Source organism: Malaya genurostris, chromosome 2, assembly GCF_030247185.1.
Source record: "Malaya genurostris strain Urasoe2022 chromosome 2, Malgen_1.1, whole genome shotgun sequence".
NCBI lineage: Eukaryota > Metazoa > Arthropoda > Insecta > Diptera > Culicidae > Malaya > Malaya genurostris.
This window is the reverse complement of record NC_080571.1, coordinates 56,324,148-56,337,960: the sequence shown is the minus strand read 5'-3', so window position 1 is coordinate 56,337,960 and position 13,813 is coordinate 56,324,148.

Below are 13,813 nucleotides of genomic sequence, written 5' to 3'. Positions count from 1 at the left end.
TCGTCGGTCATAAAACAAATGCAAATCAAGACAAATGATGTTCGGTGTTGGTTCGGATTGAGTGAACTTTTTGATTGTAGATCATTAGAAATTTTGGTTGCCTTGTTCCACATCAACGACTCGAACAACCCCATGGGGCTGATCCTTGTAGTTTTTTTGCCTTTATCATATAGAAAGATTATGCAATAACTGTGAACACGCACTTTTAAACCAAGGCCCGGAGGGCCGAATGTCATATACCATTTGTCTCAGCTCGACGAATTGAGCTAATGTCTGTGTGTGAGTATGTAACAAAAATGTGCACTTCTCGGAGATGGCTGGACCGATTTTCCCAAACTTAGATTCAAATGAAAGGTCTCTTGGTCACATAGGGTGCTATTGAATTCTACTCGGATCGAATTTCCGGTTCGGGAGTAATGTTTTTATTCATGACACGGAAAATTCAATCAAATACAAATTCGAGATATTTACGATCATTGTAAAAAGTCTCACATTTTCTGAGATCATCCATCTACAGTTTTCATTATAACTTTGGATAGACAACCCTTTTTTCGTTTTTTCAGTGCATTTTATTTCTGGCAGTAATACCTTTCCAATGGTGAACAAATTTCGAAAATTGGTTGACTAACAACAAAGTTATGACTCGTCGAAGTTGAAGTGTTCAATATGACCCGTCGAACTTCGTCTCGCTTGAAATTATTTTTTAAATTTATCTTTCCTGACAGCAGAATTGTCAAACGGTAATGCTTCTTTCCATTATTTCATTGATTATTTATCCCAAAAGAAACGAATTACGACGAATTCGTATCCAACACATAAACTTCGGGCCGAAAAAAAAAATTCATACAAAATCATTGTGAACATGCTAAAAGATTTTGTTACGGAAAAATTAAGTGAATGCACCGATCGCCATTTTATTCTTTGAGTCAGTGCATTGAAAGAGATTGTAGATCTCTCTTATGGGACAATTTACCTTTTCAGAAAAACAGCCATTGTTGCCAAACGCAAAAGTAGTTTTCTTAGCTGTCTTCGAGAAAAATTTCAAAACAGAAATATCAATTTGTTTGGTTCATTTTTTTCTGAATAAACTGATATTTCCTTCGATTCATCAAGCAATAGAGGAGAAAACTGCCATTGAGTTTATCAACAATGGCTGTAACCCGGAGATTGTTTGTAGAACCTTAAACTAATTGTTTCGACATACGAAATGAGCGGTGGAGCAAGATGAATACTTGAAATTAATTCCGCAAATTTCTAAAAGCGACTTGTTGTTTGTCATTGTAAGGCTTAATTGTAGACTGAAGACGTTAAAAAATGTAATGGTAAATTATACTGGACTAGCAGACCCGTCGAACTTCGTCTCGCCCAAAAATTTGTTCGAATTTATGTTCTCGGACATCAAGATTGAAAAACGACTAAGTGGTTAACGTTTCTCTCCATTATTTTTCTGAAAACTTAACCTACAATCAACGGAATTTGACGCACATTTGCTTTAGCCCGAAAAGAAATATCACGAAAAATTAATGTGAAAATGTGAAATACTTCTGTTAAGCAAAAATCGAGCAAATGCACAGATTTTCATCTCTAATTAAAGAGTTTCTGTTTTAGAGTTGTTCATTTGGTAGATTAGGATATATTTACAATTTGTATTTAGCCCAAGTAACCAAACGTTCGTAAAAAAGATTTGGCTTAAGTTGCATACAAAGCATTCTGAGGAGTCCGTTTTTAAAGAATTGCTCATTCACTCGACGCAACAAAACAAACTTTGAAGCAGTTCCTAATACAGTTTTTAAACAGCGAGAAAGAACTTTTTCTGTACGTTCAAGTTGCCAAAAAGTGATCCGCGTATTTTAGAGCTCTAACAAAGTGAATATTTTTCAGGTACTGCGGAACTTTTGGTTGCTGAGAGAGACGACGCTTAAATTTTAATTTGGTATTGATCATACCAATTTGAAAAAAAAAAACTTTACAGAACATGAAATATAAAATTGCAGTTTCAATACATTATTGTAATAATCTTGAACATTGATCTAATTGTCACTTATTATGTGCGCTTAGTGTAATCTAATTCATTCGAAAGCAAAATGCAAGAAAAATCTGTTAATTTGACCTTAGCGCTTCTACAGCACAATCTTTTTATTGATTCATTCAAAAAATTTCTGATTTGTTAAACTCACGCTCACAATGGCCAATATTATTCATCTGACTTCATCGCACACAATCCATTAACAGGTAAACGATATCAGAGCTTTTTCTTTTGCAACAGTGATCATACAGTCATATGCATTCTGCCATTAATTCATTAATGTCGTATTCGCTTGATTCTAAACCTAACCCAGTCTCCACCCCAACTTTTGTCAAACCGTTTGTTTAAAGTCAGTTTCGAACCTAGTTCCAACGTTGTTGAACTGAAAATCGAGTCAGTTTCTAACCTGGTTTTACACTAGGTTTGCTCAAACCCCCGTTGCTAAGTGCGAACCCAACACAGTTTCGTGAAAAGTGTTTGTTTGATGAAACTACCCAGGATCAGCTAGAACAGTCATATTCATTCCACCAAGTCATTTTGCGAACAATAATGTTGATACCCAGTTAAGCACGTGACTCGGAATGACGAATCACATGATTCAAGTATGCATGTGGAAACTTCACACAAAACAACTCGTTACGCGCCATCAGATTCTTTCAACGATATAAGTATTCCTTTCTTCGACGGCTAAACACTTATGCAATTCGTTATGCGCCAAACACCTATCGATGATCTAGCAATCATTGGCGACATTTTCAGTGGAAAATTCCATTGTCCATACAAAACAACTTTATGGATTTTTCCCAATTTTCCGGAAAGTTTTCCTATTTTTTTTTGATTTGCGAACCCGGTGGGGGTGAAAACTGATCAAACAAAAAAAGAATCATGTAAATCCGTCCATCCGTTCTTACGTAATGCGATTACAAAGAATGATCTCTGCATTTTTATAAATATAGATTACTGAACATATTTCTGATGGTGTAGAGAAAAAAATATGTTTCTGTTATAAACCCTAGCTACTTTGATGGAAAACTGATTCGACAACAGCTTGTCAATTGACATGATCGAAAAATGACCGAAAATGCTAGCAGGGTTGTGCTTGACTGACAACTAAAATATGTTTTTTAGAAGCTTGCTGATTTGAAATTTATAGTATGTTCACACCTTCAGAAAATAACATGTTTTAAAGATAGTACCATACGGTTAAAACCGCACTATTACTTGTTATTGAGTTTGTTTAGAAACAAACTGCAAAAATGCCTACGTCACAGGTAAATACAAAAAAAAAAGTACGTTGGCAAGATCCGGAAAATAATAAATCATGTTTCCGAAAGTTTATTGTTTCAAAACGTTGGTCATTTTAAAGAAATAAATATTTTTGAGCAGCAATTGACCAAAAAAGTCATCTCCTAATATAAACGACAAAAAAGGTTGTACCAGTTTCCAGCTTTGTTTTATTATGATTTCATGGCTACTTTGATGGAAAACTGCTGTTGTTGAACAGATTGTCAATTAACATAGTCGAAAAGTGAAGGAAAATGCTAGCAGGGTTGTGCTTTACTGATAATTATATAATGTTATTACGGGGAAACATGTTTTAATGTGACGTTTCTGAATATGAAATAACGCAGAAGTAAAACATGTTATTTCACTTAAAACAATAAATCAGAGTTAAAACTCGTTTTAACTCATAGTGTGAACGTAGTATTACATAGCAAACATGCATCAATCGTTGCTGGTTCATCCACAGAAACCAATGACTTCTCGTATCTTCACAAAAAAAAATAATCGAGTGGCGTCAAATTACACAAACGTCGAGACCAGTTCCCCGGTTCATTTCTCGATATAATGTTGTCGTTGAAATGTTGTTTCAATAAGTCTATTATTTCGGCCGCAGTATGACAAGTGACACCATCCTGTTGAAACCACATTTCATCCACATCCATATCTAGAAGATTTGGCAACAAAAAATACATTGCACATGGCACTGCATCGATTTCCCTTCACGGTAACGCGTCGTCCTTTCTCATTTAAAAAAATAAGGACCGATGATTCCACTTTTGCTTAAAATACGGCAACTTTGCTTATTGACGTATCCATCCAAACCAAAATGCGCTTCATCACTGACGGGAATTTTGCGATAGAAACGGTTTTAATTGAACACTGATTTTAAAAAATAAATTCTCACGATTTGGAAGCGTTGTTCTGAAGTTCACCTATTCATGATGATCTCCAAACAATACTGAGTAGAGATGTCAGACTTTACACTGTCAAAACAACTTTCAGACAATAGAGTAATCCCTATTGGAAAAAAACAAACACCCATTATATGGGTTTGTTTACTTTTATTTGACAATTCAAACCGCGCCAGTCGAAATCAGGTAGCCTATTGTTAGGATCTCGAATAAGGGGTCGAAAAAGGCACGTAATGTCACAGTTTAGTCGAATATACTTAAAAAATTATCGTTTCGAGATTAATGTTAATTTGATTGATTGATTGATTGGCTGCAAATTCTTTTGGAACAGAAAATCAAGTTTTGCGTCGGAAATTTATTTTCTTTTTGCAACTTTTCGTATGACAAACGCCATTAATTTTGTTTGTTTTGTTTTTAGTGTCAGAATTTCAAAGTTCAAGTAGATTATCATGGAATTTTAACAAGCTAAGAAAGCACACATCACCGACAATGTATGTAGTTTATCCTCCTGATGTCAAAAGCAAGAAAAGCATTACTTTCCCTCACACTCAGTGCTCTTCTCAGTTAGCCAGCGTCAAGGTGTTTATATAGAAAGACGACCATCGTCGAAGTTTGTTTATTATTGTATTATTAAGTTGGTAACATTTGCTCTCGGTCTTTCCATGAACCGATGCAGCTAAGACGAAGATTATTCCCTCGGAGTACATCGTCTTACATCGAGACAGTCAAAGTCCAATGATAACCCTAGGTTCAGGTCCTCCCCGTCAAGCCGAAGAGAGGGCTGAAAGTTACTGCCGGACGGAACGATGTTACGATTCATCGCGCGTAGTAGGCGACGAAGAACAGACGGAAGGAAGAACGATACACTTCCGGTCCCATCCCAATAAAATGTGTGTCGGTGTGACATGGCATGGCGATGCTTCGCAGTCTAGCAGTAGTTTAGCAGCAACAAAGTAACAACCCAACTTGCCGACAATCTCGACCGGTGTGGGGCCGTAGGTACTCGGAATTCAGCCCGCGAACAAACCCAGCCAGAGACGTCTCTGTGCAAAACGAACGAACGAACGCCCGGTATGCAGAGTAATGGCCACCATTCCACTACCACCACCACCACCACCAGCACCATCGTCCGTTGCTCCATGACTGGGATGAAGACGACTGAAAACGAGGGAAACTGATGACGACAGCTTCTTCTGCAACAACAACGTATTTGGAAGGCTGACAGGCAAGCCGGCAGACAGACTCGGACAAGGATGTACCGTGCATTAGTAACATTCAGGAAGAAAACATTTCTTTCGAGAAAATCATAAAAAATAATGGAGATTGATTATACAGTTCGGTGCAATCGTTTTCCTGTGCTAGTTCGGTACTTTAAAGTGCGGTGAATTTTTAATATGTATGATTAGAGTGACGGTTTATGAGCATCTCACAAATAAACAAATAAACAAACAGTATAAAAGGTGGCCAAAACTTTGCGCACATCTTCAGTATGATAAACAATTCGTTTTGCATGAGGTTAAGATGTTTTTTTTTTCAATTTGTAAATAAAGAGTGAGGTATAGGGGTTGATTTTCAAGAAAACACCACAAGTATTTAGAAAATTGATGAAATCTTTATTGGAATCGATAGAACGATCAATATAATTTAATGTTTGAAGATAATTTCGTGCAAATGTTGGTCGCAGCTTCGCTTTAGATAGCTCATGTGCAAGGTACAATTTTGGCACACTCGCTCCAAATGCTTCAATATTGGCTTCCAGTGCGCCTATCGTTGCTGGTTTATCCTTGTATGTAGACATGAGCCTCAACATGGCCCCAGTTAAATCACTAGATATAGGCAGCCAAATGACGGAGCCAAACCGTGAGATAAACTATTCACTGAAGTCGGCTCTCAATTTGGTCATTGTTTCGCGTGCCGTGTGGGATGTGGCACCGTCTTGTTGAAACCACATGTCAGGCATGTAGAATTTTTTTCATTTTGGGCAGAAAATCGTTAATCACGGTAGCGCTCGCCATTCACAGCGACGTCCCGCCCATCGTCGCCTTTGGAGAAGTCCACCGGCCCATAATCCACACCAAACAGTGACTTTTTTAGGATACACTGGTAGCTCTTGCAATGCTTCTGTCAATGTTGCTTGTTGACGTATCCAGTCATCCAGAAATGAGCTTCGTCGCTGAACACAATTTTTCGATGACAAAAGTGGATAGCCGAGCATGAATTTTGATAGTAAAATTCAATAATTTGAAAGCTATGTTTGTTCGTAAGTTGTAACTTACTCAATCAGAAGGACCAAGACAAAACCCCTAGTCCCTGTTAGCAGAGTGAAAAAATAACAACTTGTTACTATGGGTCGAAACGGTAGAATGAATAAAATTTTATTAATTCATGACATAGGCTTACTATGATGAAAACTCATATTGATAGCTTCCTATGGTTCAGTTTCGGTATCTCAACACTCCTCCTCGAAATGTCCAGGAAGTACACCAGCAGCAGAACGATGTTTGGATAATTTTAATTTGTTCAAAGGTTTAATGAGCATGACCGCTACCATGTCTTCTGATGGACAATAAACTACCGACAAAACGCCTCGTTGAACGAGGTCCTTTGTAAATTGGAACTTTGTATTAACATGTTTTGCTCGTCGCTCTAACCTTTCTGCATCCAGCTGACGGATAGTGCTTTGGTTGTCTTCGTACAATACAATGTTACTAATTGGTTCACACAAATCTGCATTAGCTTCCGCATCCAAAGTAGTTCCTGACCAACTTCAGCAGCAGCAATAAATTCGGCCTCAGTGGATGACGTTTGCTTCCTTGCCGCCCAACTGATCGTACCACCGTCGATCTCGAAGACTTCCTGCCCAATCCGCATCCGCAAATGCTACAAGACCAACGTTTTTGTTTCCTAAATTTAACTGAAAATGTTTGGTCGTAACAAGATATCGCATCGTACGTTTGGCTTCAGTCCAATAAACTGCTTCAGGATCATTCATTTTTTTTTCCTAGTAGTGAAACACTGATTGCAACATCTGGTCTCGTGTTGATCGCTATGTAAAGCAAACCACCAATCAAACTAGAAAACGTATTATTGTTTGGTAACTTGCTGGTATCCTCCTCCTTTGCTTGTAGGTAGGGTCCATCGGGATGTGTAATGGTTTCGCTATGTCAAGGCCAAATCGCGAAGCCAACCGCTGGATGTAACTTTGTTGGTTGATCAAAAATCGACCGTCTTTTGACCGATCAACTTGTATACCCAGATACTGTTTCACGTGTCCAAGTGGTGTCATTTTAAAATGCTTTGAAAATTCTTGCAATATATTGCTGTATTCTCGCTCTGTTTTACCTACAATAAGCATATCGTCCACATACAAAAGGATAAAGATTTGCTTGTTGTTTCGGTTACGTACGCATAAACACGCATCTGCACTTGACGGAAGAAAATCTTGCTTTTTTAAACAATTATCAATCGTTTGATTTTGAACTGAATTGGTCTGCTCACATTGACTTCAGGATTAAAAGAGCTTGCATGGCTTTCGGCCAATGCAGACGAGCTTTTGGAAAATCATGGGGACTCAAACCCATGTGTTCCTAAAACAAGAAGCATTATCTTGTGCATATCGTCTTAGGGTTACAGGGCTTTGGAACAGTAACCCATTAGATTATGCTACCAGCCACACTCGCTTGTGGTCTCAAATGGTTACGTGGGATGAGTATTTACTCGCTCCTAGTGACCTAACTCTCACATGCAGTTTTCCTTTCAAAACATTCAATGTGAGCTATCCTCTTCGTGAGGAATGGTTGTCTGGTTGTCTGGAACGACAACTTGATGAACACATAGTTTGTTATACGGACGGTTCTCTGTTGAATGGTCGTGCTGGTGCTGGTGTCTACTGTCGTGAAATGAGGCTGGAGCAGTCTCATTCACTTGGTAGATACTGTACTGTGTTCCAAGCAGAAATCTACGCGATTCTGTGTGGAGTACAATCGGCACTTCAGCAGAGGATCTGTGGTAAACGAATTTATTTTTGTTCCGACAGTCAGGCAGCCTTAAAAGCACTCAGTTCGAATGACTCACGGTCTAATCTAGTGATCGCATGTCGAACTCAAATCGAGGACCTCAGCATTTCAAATGCTGTTTACTTCTTATGGGTACCCGGCCATTCTGGTATTACTGGAAATGAATGGGCTGATGAGTTGGCTAGAGCTGGTGCAACGAATGATTTCGTTGGTCCTGAACCAGCTTTACCACTTTCAACTAGTTGGATAAAGCACAAGATTCGTTCTTGGGCTGCATCCAAACATGCCAGCTACTGGCGCAGCTTGCATACTTGCGCTCAGACAAAAGCATTTCTACCAGATTTAAATCTGAAAATGTCAAAGTGTCTACTGCATTTTACCAAGTATCATTGAAGTATTCTGGTCAGAGCTCTGACTGGACATTGCAAACTCAATTATCACATGGCTACTATTCAACGTGCTGAGTATTATTCGTGTGATTTGTGTGAATGCGATTACGGTACTTCATATCATCTGATATGTAACTGCCCCGCATTGACGCAGCTTCGTATCCGGGTTTTTGGTTCTCCATACATGGTTGAGTCTGTGTATGCGGAGCTAAAATTGAAGGATATTCTCTCGTTTCTCACCCAATGTGGTAAGGAGCTATAGTCAGAAGGGTTCATCGTTCTTCATGGAGTGAATGAATCCTTTCTGTATTCACCTTAAATAGGGTTTAGCAGATTGTTTGGCATCCTTTAGGGGGTACCGAATTTACTTCTGCTCGTACATACGTACATTTCACATACCTTGTCAGTGCTAAGTTTTCGTTAAGTTTGACTTTGTATACACCTTTCGTTTCGTGCTAGAGGTTTTTTAAAGTTAATTTGGTAAATACGTCTTGTTTGGAAGCGGTTACCTGTGATTCGTTCTCGCTAGACGTTTTGGAAGCATTTCCGTGTGGAGTTCTAACTGATCCAAGTTTTACGTGCCGGTAAACCCCGAGTAAACTCTACCAAAAGTGATTGGTTGCTTGCTTTGTGTGCGTATTCATTATCGTCGCTGACAGCAGCTTCATCGACTTCGTTAAGTTCTTCGGTATCCATCGGCGTGTGCTACGAATTTGAAGAGAGACGCAATGGATAAAAAACAATGCGGCGAGTGCCAAAATGAGATCAACGATCTCGAGCCCATGCGATGTGGTTTTTGCGATGCCTTTTTGCATATCAACCAAACCTGTTGCGGCATCAACACTAGGGGTTTGAAGGAAGCTTTTGCTCTCGGCAAAATTATGCTGATATGCACCAAATGCAGGGAGGAGCTTCAAGGTCGTAGCATTCGCGCCTATATTGATGATCAACGTCAAGTAACTTCCAGTGAGCCACCTAATTCTAAGAGTTTGTTACCTGATTTAACAGCTCAAGTACAACAGCTTTCGGATGCGGTGGCTGTCCTGAACGATAAAATCATTAATATAACGGGATCAGTAAACCAGCCCGAATGGCCTAAACCGGACAATCCCACATGGCCTAGAAACTCAAAACGCCGTCGTGTGGATGAAACGACTACCATTCAAGCCCCATCCGACCATGGAACCAGTCAGATCGATTTTAATGATCTTTCCGTGTCTTCTGTTAGTACCAACGTGGAAAAGTTCTGGTTGTACCTTTCAGGGTTGAACCCGTTAGTCTCGGACAGTGACGTCCAGAAAATCGTCGCTCGTTGCCTGGATTTGAATGATCCAATCAACTTAGTACGGCTTGTACCAAAAGGCAAGGATGTATCTGGCATGTCATTTGTGTCCTATAAAATTGGACTGAATCCTGACATGAAAACAAAGGCACTGGACCCATCGTGTTGGCCGGTTGGATTACTGTTTCGGGAATTTATTAACCAGCCAAAAAACTTCGACCGGCGAATGACTCCCCCCAGCTCGAACAGTTCGTAAGGAGGCACATTCCATTGCGATGCACTGCGGACGGTGGAAACCCTAGGGTTTCCACCAGAGGCGAGTATTTTTGTTTAAATCCAGATATTCCAGCACTTAATGACAACGCGTTTCAGCATGGCGATAACGATAATCAAATCTGGATCTATTACCAAAACGTACGAGGTTTAAGGACAAAGGTTGATGATATTTTCCTGGCTACGCATGACTGCTGTTACGACGTCATCATTCTGACGGAGACTGGACTTGACGACCGAATAAACTCGTTACAACTGTTTGGAAACTCATTTAACGTGTTCCGTTGTGATAGGAGTCCAGAAAATAGTAACAAAAGGAGTTTTGGCGGTGTTTTGATCGCCGTTTCACAAGCGCACTCGTGCTCATTAATCGAAACTGTGAATGGTCGTTATCTAGAGCAAGTGTGTGCGAGTGCCACCGTGCGAGGCAGAAAACTGCAGATCTGTGCTGTGTACATTCCTCCCGATAAAAGTCAAGACGTTGGTATTATTGATGCGCACATTTGTTCTGTATCGGAGATAATCAGTAAATCATCACCTAATGATATTGTCTTGGTGTGTGGTGATTTCAATCAACCACGCATTGTGTGGACGGATGGAATCGATGGAAATATAAATTCGGGTTTCTCTCAGCTCACCGCTGCTAGCACCGCTTTGATCGACGGTATGGACTATTTGAACCTTTCCCAAGCAAACAAACAAAAGAATCACAACGGACGTATTCTCGATCTGGTTTTTGGCCATTCCGAGCAGCAATTGAATATAAATAATTGTACTGCTCCACTGCTACCCGTTGACCTTCATCACCCTCCCTTGACATTATCGTTTTCAATTAACTGTGATGAAGATATTAGTCGTGCTGCTCCTTTGAATAAACCGAGAGCATTAAACTACAGGAGAATTAATTTTGATGCTTTGATTGAGTTTCTTCGAAACATAAATTGGGAACCTCTCAAGGAGCTCGATCATGTGGATGATATGGCTGTGCAGTTTCGAGATCTTTTGTTGGAGTGGCTAAACTTAAATTTGCCTTTTGTAAAGTGTGCGATTTCTCCTCCGTGGGCAAATTCTCGTCTTCGAGCTCTGAAACGTGAACGGAATTCATGGCAGCGTAAACACCGTCGTTGGCGTTCTACTGAAACAAAGAAAAACTTCAAAAAGTCTAGCGATGAATATCGTTTACTGAATACCGGATTGTACAAAGCTTATGTTATGCGAGTGCAGCATGACTTACGACGGAACCCTAAAAAATTCTGGAGCTTCGTCAACTCGAAACGAAAATGCTCGTCAATTCCTCCAAACGTTCGTTTTGATGGGGTAGAATCCACTTGTACATTTGATTCTTGTGAACTGTTTGCAAGTTTCTTCGCATCTGTTTTTGCTAACAGTACCGCCTCTGACACGCAGGCTGAAACCGCCGCAATGGATGTTCCTGTTAGTCTAGTGGATTTAAGCACATTTGAAATCACTCCGGATATGATCGTCACCGCTGCAAAAAGGTTGAAAAAGTCATACTCTACTGGACCTGATGGTATTCCAGCAGTAGTTTATAGTCGATGCGTCCACGTCTTGACTGATCCTTTGTGTGTGATATTCAATAAGTCGTTCGAGCAAGGCGTATTTCCGACAATCTGGAAACAGTCTTATATGTTCCCAGTATTCAAAAGTGGCGATCGCCTAAATGTACGAAGTTACCGTGGTATAACCAGTTTGTCAGCAGCGTCGAAGCTTTTTGAATTGGTAGTTAGCACTGTCGTACTTTCCAAAACTGAAACGTACATCTCTACTGATCAGCATGGTTTTATGCCTGGACGATCGGTGAACACGAACCTGTTGGATTTTACATCTACCTGTATCACTCGGATGGAAGAAAAATCTCAAATTGATGCAATTTATACTGATCTGAAAGCAGCGTTTGATCGAATAGATCATGAAATACTTGTAACAAAATTATCCCGACTAGGCGCTTCGAGAATGTTTGTTAAATGGCTGAGCTCTTATTTATGCGACAGAGTGCTACGTGTGCAGTTAGGCTCGTGTATTTCTTCTCCTTTCACGAATAAATCTGGTGTTCCTCAGGGTAGTAACCTAGGTCCACTATTGTTTGTGCTGTTCTTTAACGACGCTACTTTACTGCTTGGCGTTGGATGCAGACTGGTTTACGCTGATGACCTGAAGCTGTATCTGGCAGTTCGGTCTATTGAGGACTGTGTTCGTCTCCAGGAACTTTTAAATATTTTCGTTGGCTGGTGTAGAAGAAATTTTTTAATTATCAGTACCGTGAAATGTCAAGTTATAACACTCCATCGCAAAACCAACCCCATAATATTCGACTATCAAATCGATGGACAAACTCTTGGAAGAGTCGACGTTGTCAATGACCTCGGCGTTTTGCTGGATGCTAAGCTTACCTTTAACCAACACCGATCAACTTTGATTTCCAAAGCAACACGACAACTCGGCTTCATAGCAAAAATTAGCCGAGACTTCAAAGACCTGTACTGTCTAAAAGCGCTATACTGTTCGTTGGTGCGTCCATTACTCGAAAATGCGTGTTTGGTTTGGAGCCCGTACCAACTCGTTTGGAACTTACGAATAGAACGTGTACAGAAGAGATTCGTCCGGTTGGCTCTGCGGCACCTCCCATGGCAAAACCCTCTGGATTTACCACCGTACCCTGACCGCTGTCGTCTGATTGGCCTGGAATCCTTAGAGCGACGAAGAAAGATGCAGCAAGCGTTACTTGTGGCTAAAGTAATCAATGGCGATATTGATTCACCAAAATTGTTATCTCTTCTTGACTTCCGTGCTTCTCAGCGATCTCTACGCTCGACGAGTCTACTTCAACCAAGATTTCATCGTACTACTTTCGGACAACATGAACCAATGACAGCATGCGTACGTGCATTTTCCAAAGTTGAGCATCTCTTTGAATTTGGTGAGCCGACGCACAAGTTCTCACAGAAATTATTAAGTGTATCCTTGTTATAAGTTTGTTCGTTGTACTTCGTGTTATTCATTAAGACTTTTAATTGTCAGATGGATTATTTTAACAAATAAACAAATAAATAAATACTGCGAATCGTTCTGCATTCTTCCGGGAGTGCAGAATGGTGTCGCTTTTGTAAGATCTCTAAATCCTCTCGGGGGTTGGAGGTTTTATTAATAGCAGACTGTTCGGGACCTCTTAGAGGTTCAGAATTTACTTCTGCTTCCACCAGATGTGACCCCCAGCAGATTGTTCGGCATCCCTTAGGGGTGCAGAATTTACTTCTGCTTTTATGTGTTTTTGTGTCGTCATTTTTTCCCATCCTCCTAGTCCAACCCTTACCATTTCCTTTCAATCCTTCCCTCTTATATATCGGGAAAATGATGCTAAAAACAAATTGATGGCAAGGCACAAATCTCCAAATATCAAGGGAAACGTGCCATTTGAGCCAATTTGTTCTGATTCCTGATTCCTGATACGTACGCATAAACACGCATCTGCACTTGACGGAAGAAAATCTTGTTTTTTTAAACAATTATCAATCGTTTGATTCCAAATTCGTCCTGACTGTTTCAAACCGTATAGGCTCTCCTTGAGATGGCAGGCATCATCGGGTGATCCAGTTTCGTATCCTTTCGGTTGT